At 47.0% G+C, this 15,277-nt stretch overlaps 1 protein-coding gene across 12 annotated transcripts in view; it reads right to left on the reverse strand.

The window, feature by feature from the left end:
- LOC135486098 (SCY1-like protein 2) overlaps positions 1-15,277 on the reverse strand; it is a 333,434-nt gene that overhangs the window by 258,334 nt on the left and 59,823 nt on the right. The gene's annotated exons all lie outside the window — the stretch shown is intronic.

A 15,277-nucleotide genomic window follows, 5' to 3' on the forward strand; every position in this document is an offset into this window, starting at 1 on the left:
TGACACATTGGAGACCAAGTTTCTGTCCGATTCGTTTCATGGTTTGGCCACCAGGGGGGCCAAACGTTAAAAGTGAAAATATGCAATATCTCCCTTAATAGTAGTCGGGAAATTTTGAAAAAAATATGGTAGGTACTTCTAGCAAAGGTGCATCATATATCCTCCGGGTTTTTGATTTGACCTCCTTTTCAAGGTCACAGAGGTCAAATGGTGTAAATTGGCCGTTAGGATGTAACGATGGCACGTTTCTAAACTGCAATGACTATTGATACCAAATTTGGGTACACATTTACCCCTTAGTCAGGTGATCTCAGGGACCGAAGTTTGGTCCAATATGATTCACCACTTGACCACCAGGGGGCAAAAATCCCAAAAGCTTAAAAATGTGATTATTCCTTAACTTCTTGCCCGATTGCCACCAATTTGATATCATGGGTACATCTAACCACCATACAGTATATGTCACACAGGTTTTTAATTTGACCTTCTTGTCAAGGTCACAGAGGTCAAATGGTGTAAATTCGCCGTCAGGCCGTAACTATGGCACGTTTCTTAACTGCAATGACTATTGATCACAAATTAAGTACACATGTACCCCTTGGTCAGGTTATCTCAGGTACCGAAGTTTGGTACGATCTGATTTGCCGTTTGGCCTCCAGGGAGGGGGCCAAATCCTAAATTCTTCAAAATGCCATTATTCCTAGTAATGACTTGCCCGATTGGCACCAATTTTATATCATAGGTACATCTAATTCTAACAACCATTCAATGTGTCACCCGGGTCTTCTTTGATTTGACCTACTTTTCAAGGTCACAGAGGTCGAATGTACTGTAAATTGGCCATTTTGGGGAAATTGTAATTGCTTGGACCTACATCAAACCTAACACTACATGACACAATACCATGCTCTTTATCCATCTTTCCTCCACATGAGGTGAGCACAATGGCCCTGGCCATTTCATTATAATTAAAAATGCTCTATATTTGCAATAGAAGAACCATGCCGTTCCGAGCTTTGCGCATTATGGACTATTCTGGGAAAACTCCATGAGGAAGGTATGTTCAAATGCAAAATCTATTATTAGCCCTTGCTCGAGGTAATCTTGCGCAGTGTTGCTTCTGCCAACATACATCGTGCTGGAAAACGTCTCGTACAAAGAAGGTCTTGCATGCGCCAGACTAATAAGTGAAGAACTTCTGGCTGCGGGAGACTTTTGTGATAAAAATGACCATTGCAGTCTGGCATGCGCCAGACTTATTTCACTGTGCAAAAGTAGGTGAAATCAAAAACCTGTAGGATATGTGATGTATCCTAGCAAGGAGTACCTACCATAATTTTGTTATCGAAAACGAATCACAAATAAGCGAGATATCGCACTTCGTTTGTTTTCGCATATCGCCCCTGGTGGCAAGAGACGGAGTTGAATCGAAATTTTAAGGGTGTTGTGCACATCTCGGGAGGAGTACCAAACATTTACCAAAGTTTCAAGTTGCTCCGTTGAACGGTCTAGGAGGAGATATCACTTTTGGACGGACTAACGCATTACGTTTCTCTGCCCTTGATTCTTTTTCCGTAAGGACCCCCGTTTTAGCCCTTTTCCATGGTCCATTTTATCAAGATTGCCTAGGGATTATGAGGGATTAGCCGTTCAGTTTGTGTATCTCGGGAATATTTCCTCCCCGCTATAGAAATAAAAGATGGGAGACAGTTCGCCAGCAAATATACCTCTATCACAAATAGCTCTTTTAAATTTTGAAAATGACTGAAGAATAACAAATTTAGAGCTATAAAAGCAAGGGATTTTTGTCGATCTCGCCTGGTTCTCATCTTTTGATGAAGCGCCGCGGCTTTGCCGATCAGTTAGTGTACCCCTGCTTCGAGCAAGTCGTAGTGTTGATCACTCAAACGTGTTCAGTTGCTGTGTGCAGTTGATACTGTAGAATGGAAAATATCCACGGCATCTAATTTTCGCGAACGCCTCACGATGGACATATTATTCGCGGCAGAATATTTTCGCGAGTGAAGAATTTTTTCCCAAGAAGATTTAAACTGTCTATTTTGACTCTAAGCTCTTAGTGTATGGGGACTGTAGTGTAAAATGTCCCCTACTTAATATTATGTGAGCAATAATTAAGCAAAAGTTGGGTGAAATATTGACAAGTGCTAATTGCGTTGGGTATACACGTAGGCCTTCGCTAGGCCAAGCTGTATGCAGTGCCTCTGTGGAAACATGGCAACATTGACATGGATTTCAAGTTAAAAATCAGGAGATTATCGCGGCAGAATATTTTTGCGCGCCTGACCTACTTGCGGCATTGGACTAACGGCGGACGGTAAAACAATATGTCCCCTCTTTTTTCGGAAGGCGGGGAGATAATTATCTACTATAACTTAAAATGCAATAAACAAGTAATTTATATTTGGGAATGTTGTCCTTGACTTTTTCTAGTCTTTTCCTCCAATTTCAACATGCCTTGACCACAAAAATTGTGCAAAAAATTCCAAAATCTTAAATGATTGAAATCAGACGATTTCTAAAAGCACCTATACCATATAAATATGGTATAAATAAATCTATCTAATTTAGATACAATGTTAACCCTTAATGTACCAAAAATGATACATTTGAGTTTTTTATACTAGTTTAACTAACATTACCTAAAAATAAAATATTTTAAAAGTTACTGGCCTCTTCACTTGAAATGTGTAAATGAGTCGATTGCATCAGGAATTGTACCGGACTGTTTGAAGACAAGTCTGGTTACCCCCCTTCTCAAGAAGCCTAGTCTCGACCGGGACGTACTAAGGAACTATCGTCCGGTCTCGAATCTTCCCATCATTGAGAAGGTTATTGAGAAGGTCATCGCCCAGCAGCTGGTACGTTTCCTGAATGCAAGTGACTCGGTCGACCCCCTCCAGTCGACATATAGAGCTGGTCATAGTACGGAGACCGCTCTCCTGAAGAGAAAGGCTGACATCGACAGGGCCCTGGATTCTGGCCGTGGGGTCATACTGATACTGCTTGACATGTCCACCGCCTTTGACACCATTGACCATGGGGTCTTGTTTTCAAGAATTCGCGGTCTTGGTGTCACTGGTAAGGCTCTCGAGTGGTGCGAGTCTTATCTTTCACTATGCACACAGACTGTTGTCATCAATGGCAAGAAGTCTGCCGCCAAACCCCTCGTCTGCGGTGTGCCACAGGGTTCAGTTCTAGGCCCTCTCTTATTTTCTCTCTATATCCAGCCACACGGTGCAGTCTTAGAAAGACATGACATGATGCGACACGGCTTCGCCGATGATGTACAACTGTACACAACGTTTGAGACCTCACAAACAGGGCTGCTGGCGGCCATATCTAAGGCTGAGGACTGCGTGCGTGATGTAAGGGGGTGGCTTGCACCCAACCACCTAAAGGCCAATGATGAGAAAACAGAATTCATAATCATTGCTTCTAAACAAAGGATGTCGAAGTTGCAGCCACTCCCTACCATCCAGATTGGTGCTGCCTCGGTTCAAGCCTCTAGCCAGGTGAGAAACCTGGGGGCTCAATTTGATACACACCTTAGCATGTCTCCACAGGTATCCAGTGTTGTCAAATCAGTCTATTTCCAGATTTCTAGGTTGGCAAAAGTTCGAAGGTTCTTAACTTACAAAACATGTGCCCGTGTGATTAACGCACTTATTACCACTCGCTTAGATTTTCAAAACTCCCTTCTCCTGGGTTTGCCTGACTGTGAGATCTCCCGCCTGCAGAGGGCTCAGAACTCTGCTGTGAGACTTCTCACAGGAACCAGGAGAGGGAGCACATAACTCCTGTTTTAAAAACATTGCACTGGCTGCCTGTGAGGCAGCGCATCCATTACAAAATCCTACTGGTGGCACATAATGCCCTGCATAAGGAAACCAGTCCGTCATATTTACAGGAGTTCCTCAGTCTGCGGGCTTACTCCCCCCGGTTTTCGGTCGACCACGGACCCCTGGCTCCTTGCCATTCCTCGTACCAAAGTGCAATATGGTGTCCGATCCCTGTGGGCAGTGGCCCCCAGACTGTGGAACTCCCTGACGGAAGAAATGCGCTGCCTCACAGAGACACCCATTTTTAAGAAAAAACTGAAAACACATCTTTTTATAAATAGTTTTGATTAGTCTCTTTTATCTCCTTGTCTATATTTTATGTACAGTGCATAGAAAATGTATTTTCATTAATGTTGCACTTTTAATTCAATAAATTATTATTATCACTATTATGATATCTCTAGTTAAAGTCACAACATTGAATAGCTATTGATAGCAGCATTTCTCATGGAACATTGCATTATCATCAAGTGATGCCAGCTATAATTGGGGTTGATACATGACCAATACTTGAAACTACAGTTTTTAATAGCGCATCACAAGACCGTAAGTCGATTCACTATCTGTTGTCTGGCACAAGATGTAATTTATAACAGATGTGGCAAATAAAATTTAGTGTTTTGCACCTGTTTGAAGCCTGTCTAAATTGCAACGATATTGTTTGAATTGTTGGTGAGTGACTGCATCGAACATCACGTATATGTTCAATAAATACTATTTGTGTATGTTTTGATACCAGACATCAAGTCCCGTAAAATGACTCACAACACACCACGTCAGATTTTCAGCACTATCGCTTGCATATTTGACCCCCTGTGATTGATAGGCCCCGGTCACATTGTTCCCAAAACTTTTGATGCAGGAATTATGGCGTAACAAAACTCGGTTGGGATGAGGTTTCTGAAAATGATCGTAAGGCTATCGCTGATTGGTTGGATGGTGTTGAATCACTAAAATCATGACAGGGCCCTAGGTTCTATCGTCACCTTGAAGAGAAGTGCACTTCAGTGCAGCTTCGTGTTATGGTGCATCTGAAAAGGCATTCTAGGCCATCGCATTCTACAAGTTTCAGTATTCGGAAGACAAGGTTGGCTATAGATTTGTGATTGGTAAATGTCGGGTTGAACTAGCCAAACCTTTATACATTCCAAAGCATGAGCTTCAAGCTGCTCTGCATCTAAGTCAAGCTGTGCTCAAGGAGAGTACTAACAAGATTAGTGAAGTGCACTATTGGTCTGATAGTTCCAAGGTAATTCCATGGATTGGATGTACAACAGGTCAGCATCCGACTTTTATTGGCAGTAGAATAGCAGAGATTTGGGATCATAGTAATCCTGATCAGTGGCACCACGTGTCAGGCCGTTGAATGTAGCAGACAACGGAAGTCGTGGATTACCTGCAGAGGCAACTTCGTCTGATTGTAGGTAGTAAAGTTGGCCTCAAGACGTATGGCCTGAGCAGCCAGCGCATGCATCAGGAAACGATAGAGACTAGTCGGGTTACAATGATGTTGTTGTTGGCAATGATGCTGTCAAGGGCTTGATTGATGTTGATAGGATTTCTTCCTGGAACAAGCTTTGGAGATCAGTGGCACATGTCCTGCGATTTGTTGTAACTGTTGTTTGGCAAAACAGATCGGAAGTATGGTCCAATTGCTTTTGAGGAAAAGACTAGAGCAGAAAATCGTCTGTGCAAGTTATCTCAGGCAGGGCAATTTCCCATCGAACTTGGTGTCTTGAAAACTGGTAGGCCTATATTGTGCCAAAGTATCATTCGGAAGCTTTCCCCAATCATAGATGAGAATGGGATGCTATGGTCGCGTGGGCACATAGGAAAGTCTGACGTCGCTAACTATGTGAAGTATCCTATCACTTTGGGTAAGAAGTCTAGCATCACACACATGATGACCCTACAGGCTCATAGGCGAAATCATCATGAGGATTTGGTTTCCTGATGTGGCGGTACTGGATTGTGAATGCACGCGTTTCAATTCACATTGTGACCAGTAGGTGTATATTTGGTCACATTCAGGACTACAAAAATGGGACATCTTCCAAAAGTCTGCGTCCGTGGAGACGCACCCCCATTCCATGCAACAGGAATAGATTATTTTAGGCTTATGTCTGTTAAGAAGTTCGCAAAACTGAGAAGAGCAACGGTTGTTTGTTTAATTTTTATGGCACCTGAGGCAATTCACATTGAGATGGCGAACAGTCTGGACACTGATTCGTTCACTATGGCATTGCATCAGTTTATGGCACGTCACAGAAATCCCCCAATTATCTGTAGAGACAATAGCACCAATTTCGTTGGTGTGGAAAGAGAATTGCATGAATGTTCGATTAAGTGGAATCAAAAAGTGATATCGGACGAATGTCTTCAGCATGACATTGACTGGAAATTTTATCCACCAGCCAGTCCTAATTTCAGCTGCAGGGGCTATAAGAATCCGGCATCATTCCACGAGACAACCCATCTCTGACAGATGTACGGTTTTGTTCCTCTCCTCTCTTGTTAACCCTAGTTCCTGGAGTAGACTGAAAGAAACCTTTGATGAAGCATGATTGACAGTTGTGAACGTTGGAGGCAGGGGAACATCATAATCGATTTTTTAAGCGGGAAATGCATATCCAATTACTGTGCCTTTGGGTATTGTAACATCCTCTTCTTTGGGTTTTAACAGTTGGACCGGTGTACATCTTTACTCTTTCGAGGAGTGGTCGTTAGCGCTTTGGACTTTTGAAGTAGGCCTTGGAAGACAAAATTGTGGTGTGTGATCTGGAGTCAACGAGAAAGCACGTAGGAAGGCCATTTATATATGTGACCTGCTCTGTCAAAAGGAGGCGGAAGTCGCATATAGGGAAAAGAGACAAAACAATTTTTTTTTGGAAAAATGATTCGATGACTTTCCTGGGTCATGTCTAGAGGTGTTTCTAGGCCACTAAATCTTCAAATACTTTACCCATAAATAACCCATTTTCCGACTAATTTTTCTCAACTTTTTACTTCAGAGAGTGATATATTCTGACTTCCATATCTCAGCCAATCCTCAAGAGATCCTCAGGTATCAGACATCCTTTTAAAGCTAACGCTGTGCAGAATAAGCCAGTACCGATACCTCATTTTCAAGAATTTCACCCTACAGCCTCATTTTGACAGAGCGGTTCACATAATATGTGGTGAGATAAATTCTGGTTGTTCGCTAAACTAAAAGATTCTCCGTACCCCACTCCTGGACTAGAGGGGGCACGGTCTACTGGTTTAAATGCCCATCACCTGTTGAAGTGGGCAGGCTTGGCCCAGATGCTGAAGAGTCTACATGCGGGTAGCTTTATCCAGAAACATATTTGCCAGTTGGCTGGAAAATAGTTTATATTTCACCATTTACTTTTCGATTGTCCGGAATACCATATCAAAATTTCAGATTTTCCATTTCCTTTGGAAATGTCATTTCATTAGTTCATACCTACCCAGGTCAGACTTTTGCATGTGTACTCTTATCGGACACACCCGAGGAAAAATTAATCTATTTATAATAGAAAAATGATTAGCTAGTTCACGTAGCTACACCTAGGCGGCGCCCCAATACAGCCACTGCCTCGTGAAAGCCGCCATTACTCAGTACTTATTACTCGAGCGCCAGAGTAAGTCCAGTTGCTGTGGGGACAGCCAGGGCGGGTTGTCTGACCTGGGTAGGTATGAACTAATAAAATGACATTTCCAAAGAAAATGGAAATTTTATGTCGTTCATACTCTACCCAGGTGGGTAGGTATGAACTAATAAAATGACATTTCCAAAGGAAATGGGAATTTTATGTCGTTCATACTCTACCCAGGTGAGACTTTTGCATCGAATACCAACAACTCTGGAAGGTGGGTAAATGGTGACTTACCATGTAGTGAAGTGAACTGTCTCCAGAGCCGCATAGCAGAACCCAACGGGTGAGACCAAGGGAACCCAGAAAAATAAGCATGGGGGCAACCCGGGCTAATGGCCAAAAGACCCTTTGAGAAAAAACAAAGGCGAGCCAAACTGGGAACCCCACCCCTCCTAGAAAAGGGGGAATTACCTCACATGGTAAACGCTCAGCACATTTCGTACGCTGTGGAATTACAAGAGATGCTGCGATTTAAAATAGGGGGAACCCCAAAAAGGGGACCCACGGAATAAATCCCCAAGAATCTTAGGGGGCTTAACCCAAGATACCCGGACAGGGCGAATGTGTGGGCATGACAGCCCAGACAAATATCTATGACCGCCCCCCCCCCCCCTTCTCTGAGACTCAGGGGGGGACGAAGACACCGGGAGAGGGAGAAATTCGACGAGTGGATTAGGCAGGGAAACACCTAGAACACGTGCTGAGCTGCAACAATTGGACTGAGAGACAGCATACCGTCTGTTAACGCGGAACAACCGCGCATATAATACTGGTAGGAGGTGGAGTGGGAACTCCACGTAGCCGCATCTAAAACCTCGCTTAGCGCCATTCCCTTATACTCGGCCCAAGAAGTAGAGATGGCACGAATCTCTTTGGCCGTTATGGCGCCCAGACGGCGAAGCTCTGGAGAAACGAGAGACATAGAATAGGGGAGCCGGATGGTGGCCACTAACCATCTAGCGACCGTAGCAGCGGCTATCTCCCTAGTAAACCCCTCTCGATAAGACACAAAGAGGCGCTTTCTGCCAAGGCGAGGCGAACGGCAGGTCTTTTGGTCTTATCAACATAGAACTTCAATGCCCGAACCGGGCAGAGAGTTCTGTCTGGGAGATCTCTAGAGACCGTAGCAGACAAGGAGGGGATGAAAACCGGGCGCCTGAAGGTGTGCGGCACCTGGTTCTTAGCAGGAAAACCTGGGACAAATTCTGGACTGAGAATAAGAAATCTAAGAAATCGAGGAAGTTGGGAAGAGAGGGAGCGACCGGAGAAACTCTGTGCTCCCTTCACCAGTCTCAAAAGACATCCCACTTGCTGTCGTATGAAGCAAGGGTAGACAGTCTCTGAGGCTGAGCGACTTTACGGATAATGTCTTCTGAAAAGCCTTTCTCTAGGAGGAAACACCCGATAGTCTCCAGGCGTGAAGCCTGTAGAAAGAAGGGTCTTGATGATAGACCCGGCCGATCGGGTGATACAACAGACGGTCCCACCCAGGTAGACGGCGGGGGTGGTCCGTCAGGAGCTCCAGCAGGACCGGGAACCAAGCCAGGTTCGGCCAGCACGGGGCTATCAGACAAACTCTGACCCGAGAACTGGCCACTTTGTTTAGTATCGGAAGCAACAGAGGGGTTGGCGGGAATGCATAAGCATTCAGGGCGTCCCAGGAGGTCGACAGGCTGTCCACCCCCAAGGCCTCCTCGTCTGGAAGAGACGAATAATACAGATCAAATCTCTTGTTTAGCCGAGTCACGAACAAGTCCACAACTGGGGCGTCCCACATCCCCGCCAGGCGGGACACCACTTCGCGGTGAAGTGTCCATTCCGTCTGGACCAGACGGTCCGCCCTGGAAAGGGCGTCGGCAAGGATGTTTCTCTTGCCTGGGATGAGACAGGGAGGAGCTGAATGTCCAAGCGGCGACAAAGCTGCAGGAGCTCCCAAGTGAGGCGACACAAAGTGTTGGACCTCGTCCCCCCTTGTCCCCGGATATAAGCGACCACTGTCGAATTGTTGGAGAAGAGAGAAACCCCGTGACCCCTAAACCGAGACGTGAAGGTCCTCACCGCCAGGATTACAGCCTGCACCTCGAGAATATTGATCCAGAGGTACGAATCCTCCGCTGACCACGTGCCCTTGGTGGTCAGGTCCCCTTCGTTCAGATGGGCGCCCCAGCCATAGAGGGAGGCGTTTGTAAACAGGGACATCAGAGGGGACAAAGGACTGAGCTGCAATCCACGGAGGAGCTCCGTCTCGGACCTCCAGAACCTCCAGACCTCCACCAGGAGAGAATTCGGGATCGAAATTTGACGATTGAGAGGGTCCGAATAGGGACGCCAACTCGAGAGGAGGAGAAGCTGGAAGGGGCGCATGTACAGGCGGCAAGGAGGAACCTGGTCCGCCGCCGAATTGAGCAGGCCAAGCAGGGACAGAAACTGTCGAGCTGAGAGGCTGTCTTGATGGCGAAATACCCCGACCAGCGATCGGATCTTGAGAATCCGGTCCAGCGGGGGGGGACATGAGGCCCTCTTGTGTGCGAAAGCGCACACCCACGAAGACATAGTCCTGAGATGGATCCAGCTCAGACTTGTCTAAATTTACGAGCCACCCCGCTCGCCTGGTTATCTGAAGCAGGAACCTGCTTTCCCAGACGGCAAAGAGCCTGGTAACGAAGCAGCCAGTCGTCGAGCTTGAACCAATGGCGTGAAAGCTGTCCGGGATTGAGTCGTTGAATAGGAAAGGGCCGCCCAACGGGGCGGTCCTTAACGCCCCCTGCAAAAACGGGGCACGGACCATGCTTAACCCCTCAATAAGCAGGTCCCAGCGCTTAAGCACCGCGTTAGCAGCCTGCTTCGCGGCCAGATCACTGGCGTGTTGCAGAGACTGTTGGAGGGGCAGGGCAAGAATGCGCTGGTCCTCTGACGCGTCGGCTGCCAACGACCTGGACAGGGCACAGAGGGACAGATTGGCGTACGACAACACCGCCTGAGCCTCCTTGGCCAGGGCTTCATCGTTCTTCGCGTCCTTGACGGACGGGGACGCAAGGACTCTGGGGGGTACCAACCCGGTGAGCTGAATGTCATCCTTGAGAGGAGACAAAGACACCGCATCAGATCCCGACGGAGAGACCCGTAGTAATCGGGTCGATACGCAAGGGGGTAAAGGTGGTTAAGTGCTTCCCAGCCTGCGCCCAGATGCCCGGACCGGTCGACGGTAAAGTCGAGACCAAGGCGCTGGTGACCCCCTGCAGGACGGAGCTGTGTCCCTGAGAGCCGAGTCCAACCAAGTGGAGGCTCGAATCAGGGCCGGGGATGGGGGCAATTCTTGGAATGCCCTGTCCGGGACCGCGTCTGGTTCCTGCTCGTAGGAATCCCCGAAGAGATCAAAGAGGTCCCGACCAAGAGCAGGGTTAATCGTTGGGAGAGGACAAGACTCTAGTGGCACATACTGCCGAACTAGAGCGCGAAGATCGCGCATGCCCGCCACCATGGTGGGGTCCTCACTCCCCGAGGGGAAATCAGCCTGCTAGGCCGGGCCGGAAGGGGAATGTGAGTCGGATAATTCAAATTCCATAGGTTGATGACTAGGTCAAAAGCCACCGGCCGCTCGCCCTGGCCTGATCCCGGAGATTTTTACTCTCTAGGTGATCCGTGACGCACTGAATCATCTGCCTCTGATCAGCCGTAAGGCCAGCGGATGATTTCAGACGAGGGTCCCAAAGGGTCTCCCATGGGCAGGCATGGGAGAGGGGGGAGGGGGCGAGTCTGTGAAACTGACCCGTCCTCAACCCCAGCATGACCAGACGGGACAGGGTGGAGGCGTACCAGCAAAACAGTCGGCCTAACCGCACCCAAGGTGGGCTGACACGTGGATCCAAGCCACGCCCCTGCCTAAACCAGGCAGGACACCTCCCAGCAAGGAAAAGGGCGGCAGGGACGGGGCGGTGAACCACGGCCCTCCACCACCAGGGGACGCCAAAGGAGGAACCTTCGTCCATAGGGGGGGACGAGGAGTCGGGCGTGCCGCCCGTCCAATGGCGAAGGGATGGTGGTCCCCCGAGGCAACCGCAGACGATGAGAGGGGACTGGCAGTGCCAGTTACGCCAAGGATGTGAGCGGTAGCAACCCCATCGAAAGCCCCGGAGAGGGACAGGGAGCTCATCTGTAAGGACAAACTGCTCAATACCCGGGGAGGCGTTGCTCACCTGCCTGAAAAGGCCGGGAGTGTTTAGTTTAGTTTAGATCCAGGGGTCTCAACGTTGGAGAGCTGGAGGAACTGGTCAAACTCCAAACCCTGATCCGCGCCGCCCGAGGGATCGGGACATAAAATGTCCAGAGTCCCCACGGGAATCCTGCCCCCCGAAGAAGGGGGGCGGACGAAGTCTTGCGGATCATCCCTAAGACAGGGGCATCGATGCTTCACGACGAGACCTCCCCAGGGGGCACACCCCCGAAGGGGGGTTCCCAGTCAGGGGGACGGGATCGGGTGAGGGCAAAACCTCTCCAGAACCCTGGGGACCTCGCCGCTGAAGAACGGGGTCCCGGCGGAGGAAAGGGAGGGGGAGACGAAGACTTCCCCCGACCAGGCTTTCTAGGCCCTCTCCGCACAGACTTCTTCAACTTCTTCCCGGAAGTACTGGGAGAAGGAGAAGTCGCCCCGGGGGCGGAACTGCCCGACCCAACAGGGACTGACTTGTCAGTACCCAGACCTGGGGAAGGAACGGGGTGGGGACTATGAATCCCCGACACACCGGACACCCAGTCATCACCAATCAGGAAGGGAACGAGGGCCAGGAGGCACGGCGAAAACCCCAGAGAAAAGAGAAAAGAAGATAAGAAGGATTGGAATAAAACCATCCTAATATATTCTGATAATATAAAATATATATACCACAGCTACGCAGCAGGGTGAAATTTTTCTCTTTTGGGTCACGTGACCAGAAGCCCGGGAAGATACTGGAACTTCATATAATTTTAAGTAGATAAAAACCCACTCAGAAAGATAAAAACGGGGAGAAAATGAAAAAGGAGCGATCTCACCCGGGTCCAGAGAATATCTTCAACCGAAAGGTGTCCCAGGGAGGTCCTTCTTTAACCCGAAACAGCTCTAATCTAGCAGAAGTTACGGGAGAAACTCAGCGAGTTGTTTAACAAAGCGCCGAGGAAAAAGTACTGAGTAATGGCGGCTTTCACGAGGCAGAGGCTGTATTGGGGCACCGCCTAGGTGTAGCTATGTGAACTAGCTAATCATTTTTCCATTATAAATAGATTTATTTTTCCTCGGGTGTGTCCGATAAGAGTACATATGCAAAAGTCTGACCTGGGTAGAGTATGAACGACATAAAATCACAACTCCACACAGTATTTGATGTGACATGGTCAAACATTGACAATTTAGCTGCTAAAAGGCTTAACAAGAGGCCCAAGGGCCTGGCGCTCAGCTGGATGACCTAATAACACAAGACTGAGGGTGTAAAGTAGTAAATATCGGCTTTGTACTACTGTTTGAAGGTCAAGACGTTATACTAAAATTTCCAATGCAGAGCTGCCAGCAGGATGAAATATGATTGAACTAATCATCCACGGTAATGTTATGTAAATATTACAGGAGGCAACGGAAGATATCCCTAGTTCAGTATGTTGTATCGGTAGCTTTACAGACAAGAAGTGTCAGAGAGGATGTGACATCTCCATGGACAACTGTAGTATGTCCAGGCTGGGTTGTACAGCACAAGGATTACAAAATGCTGTCTGTAGTGTAATTGAGAGGTATCCTGATTTAACAGAGGTCAAAATAAATAGAAATGACCAGTTTGGGACTAACACCACTGTCCTTTTTTTTTTAATGAGGTAGAGATTACAGGAGTCAACAAAATTAATTTTATTGAGAGAAACTGACCTGTCCTGCAGGTGATTGGAATTTACAAAGGGTCGTTTTTCATGACATTGTGCTCTACTGCGTATCCGTAGTGAGTCGATCGGGAACCCACTTATTTTTTATTTAGCACCAGCGATGACGTCATTTCTGGTGATTCCCTACGTTGTCCAATGAGCGCTTTTTAAAGTGAGCCATTTGGCATACATTAGCATGCAATGTATTTTATCAGCGCTGCCAATTGCCGAACAGAATGCCGTAGCTCCGTCAATTTTGAATCAATTTTTATGGGAGTAAAAATTATTGTGTTCCTTGGAATGTCTACTTTTTACTCATGTAAGAATCGTAGTACTAAAAACTAAAATACAAACAGAATCATGCCGATTCACTGCACATACTGTGGGAATTCTCCACTTCAAAATACATTGCGAACAGAGCGTGCACTTCCGATATCGTTTTCACAGAATTGTGGCCAATTTTTCAAGAACTAATTTCTGAGAGTAGTCCCTAAAGACCTTATGACTACCCACTGAAAGGAACTAGTGATAATATCGCCTACTTGAATTCTTTTTAGCAGAAAATTGGTTACGGTGTTGCAAAATCAATCTTCCATCTTTAGACTGGTCACACTCACAGTGGGTATGCTGAAATATAGCCTGGTTCCTTGGCCAATTCAATGCGCAGAATACAACTGCGCAACTATACGTCATAACCCGGGCTTTTGAATCGTCAAAAAATCTGTCAAATGTGCCTGTAGCGCCAACTGGCGGTGCAAACTAAACTAATTCCATTACAAGTCAAAATCAAAAATTATTAAAAAATATTCGACCAGATTTGAAAACAATATTTCCTCTGTGGACCGAGGTATAAAGGAATGAAGTTTAAACTTCCCGATGACCTCATTCGCTTAATGTAGGTCGGATCGCGCTGATTTTTGGTTTCTGAGTTCATCTTGGGTTACGCCTAATTTAGCAGCATCAACGAAGGGCCTAGGCCTTGCGGTTACAAAATGCCCAAAAGTGACACGGAAGGAAGGACAGACACCATTCCCTTAGTAATATTACCAGCTTTGCTGACTTTGTCAGCTGAGCTAAAAATCAATGGTGGTCTTGTCTCGGAATAGTGGTGATGGTCCCTGGAACATAGGTGGTCCATTGAACTATTGTACATCCGAACCCAAACCAGCAACATCACTCATCACGTTACGGTCGAAGACTGACAGGCTTATGGCCAGAAGGTGCACCTCAAGATCAAGCTCTTCATGATCGCTCTTCGCCTCCTGCAAGACTTGTGGAAGGGGTAGGTCCTGCATTCAAAAAGCTTGTCGCCTAAAGTCCTTCTCGAAGGGCAAAATCAAGCTGGAGGTCTAAGTATCGACATCACAGAGTTTATGCTACCCATTCAGATCTTGCATCCACATATCGGTGTTTTAAGGCAGATACTATTAGCCATCAAAGGTAACGACTTCCCTCTCTAAATCTTATCTGACCAGCACCTTCACCGCACACCCAACCAATTTTTTGCAAAAGAGAGACAAGTTTTCATCTGGAGTCCAATGTAGAGTAATGACATTGAAGTTGGCCATATACACCTCGATGGCGATCTTGGTATCGTCAAAAATTGGAGCTTTCAGTCCGTATTTTGAACTGGATATTTTACCAGCAGACATCGACGTTGGGCCAAATGAGCAATTCAAAAGTGGTTAACTACACCAGGCTTACTTTGATTAGAGCATTTCCCTTGAGTATGCCTAGTGCTGTCGGCTGGCAACAATCCAGTCTGAGGTGTGTGAGTAATACTGGTTTGGTTGGTGCTGAGGCCCTAAGTTGTGGTGGCGCAGGTGGAACTACAGGTCTGGATACACTTCTTCCACTGATGGTGCTTTACAAGAA

This window comes from Lineus longissimus, chromosome 4, assembly GCF_910592395.1.
Source record: "Lineus longissimus chromosome 4, tnLinLong1.2, whole genome shotgun sequence".
Lineage (NCBI taxonomy): Eukaryota > Metazoa > Nemertea > Pilidiophora > Heteronemertea > Lineidae > Lineus > Lineus longissimus.